The sequence below is a fragment of the Nicotiana attenuata genome, unplaced genomic scaffold (genome assembly GCF_001879085.1).
Source record: "Nicotiana attenuata strain UT unplaced genomic scaffold, NIATTr2, whole genome shotgun sequence".
NCBI lineage: Eukaryota > Viridiplantae > Streptophyta > Magnoliopsida > Solanales > Solanaceae > Nicotiana > Nicotiana attenuata.
In genome coordinates this window covers 87585-89488 of record NW_017672572.1, presented here as the reverse complement: position 1 = coordinate 89488, position 1904 = coordinate 87585, and positions in this window count along the sequence as shown.

Sequence of the window (1904 nt, the reverse complement as noted above, 5' to 3'; positions counted from 1 at the left end):
TAGTATGGAACTGTAAAAGTTTTCTTTTGAAAAGCACACGGTCAATTGAGGCATGCACCGTGTCTATACCTTTTTGTTATTTTCCTCTTTTGAACGCTTAAGACGTTCCTCTTTTAATGAAATATAAAGGATATTTTACTCAAATATTGCAACTTTGTTTACCATTTCATTTATACTTAGCTTTTCTTTTCAGTAATCAAAATGCTAGAAACCCGCGATCCTCAATTATGACATGCAACGAAACCTTCAAGTGCAATGACCCAGATTACGACGAGTATGACGAGAGTATGATGCCAGACAATCCCCTGCAGGAGATTGAACAGCTGGAGAGTCGAAAAAAGCCCAACCTCGAAGAAATGGAACGAGTCAATCTTGGAAGTGAAGAAGACGTGAAAGAAACTAGAATCAGCATTCATCTAGAAGCCGAGCAGAAGGAAAAACTGGTTGAGTTCCTCCGATGGTACACCGATGTGTTCGCATGGTCATATGATGATATGCCTTGATTAAGCACTGACATTGTCTTGCATCGACTTCCCACCGATCCTACCAGACTGTCGGTCAAGTAGAAACCCAGGAAACAAACTTGATTTAAGTCTGAGGATAAAGGAAAAAGTGACCATACAGATAGAGGCGAATGTGGTAAGGGTCACCAATTATCCCAGCAGGTTGAAAAATATTGTCCCAGTACCCAAGAAAGATGGAAAGATCAGAATATGCATGGATTACCAGGATCTCAACGAAGCTAGTCCGAAGGATGATTTTCCCCTACCAAATATCCAGATCCTCATCGACAACTACGCGAAGCATGAACTGCAGTCATTTGTGGATTATTTCGATGGGTATCACCAAATCTTGATGCACGAGGAAAATTCAAAGAAGACATCTTTGGAGTTTACTACTATAGATTCATGTCGTTTAGTCTCAAGAACGTCGGCGCCACCTACTTGAGGGCCATGAAGACCCCTTTTGACGACATGATTCATAAGGAGATTGAAGTGTATGTGGATGATGTCATCATAAAGTCTCGAAAAATTTCATAGCACTTGGACGATTTGTGGAAATTTTTCGAACGCCTGCGAAAGTATAGTTTGAAATTGAACCCGACAAAGTACGCGTTCAGGGTCCCCGCTGGAAAACTGTTGGGCTTCATTATAAGTAGGAAGGGGATAGAACTGGACCCATCAAAAATAAATGCCATTCAGGAATTGCCATCACCAAAGAGCAACAAAGATGTAATGAGTTTCCTGGGTAGATTGAATTACATCAGTCACTTCGTAGCCCAGTCTACGATAATCTGTGAACCTATTTTCAAGTTGCTGAAAAAGGATGCTGCCAGAAAATGGACAGGAGAGTGCCATATAGCCTTCGACAGAATATAAGAATATCTGTCAAATCCACCAGTGTTGGTTACCCTTGAACCTGGGAAGCCATTGTTACTATATTTGTCAGTCCTGGATAACGCCTTCAGCTGTGTGTTGGGGCATCTTGACGAAACTAGGAGAAAGGAGCAGGCCATCTACTACTTAAGTAAGAAGTTCACACTATGCATGGCCAAATATACTTTGATAGAATGCACTTGTTGCGCTCTGACTTGGATTGCCCAGAAACTAAGGCATTATGTGTCAGCATACACTACGCACCTGATATCTCGGCTCGACCCACTCAAGTACATCCTCTAGAAGCCCATGCCCACTGGAAGCAAGTGTTGCGGCCAAACGCACACGCAAGTATACGCGGTCGTCAAGTAATAAAGTGACTAAAAGTCGGATGTCGATCCCACGAGGACTTGTGATTAACTATCAACTAAATTAGACTATCCTTATTATCTATACAAGAATTAAACCTAGAAGTATTTGATTCTAAACTAATTAAATAAATAAAAACAAATAATGAACTTTGGACAG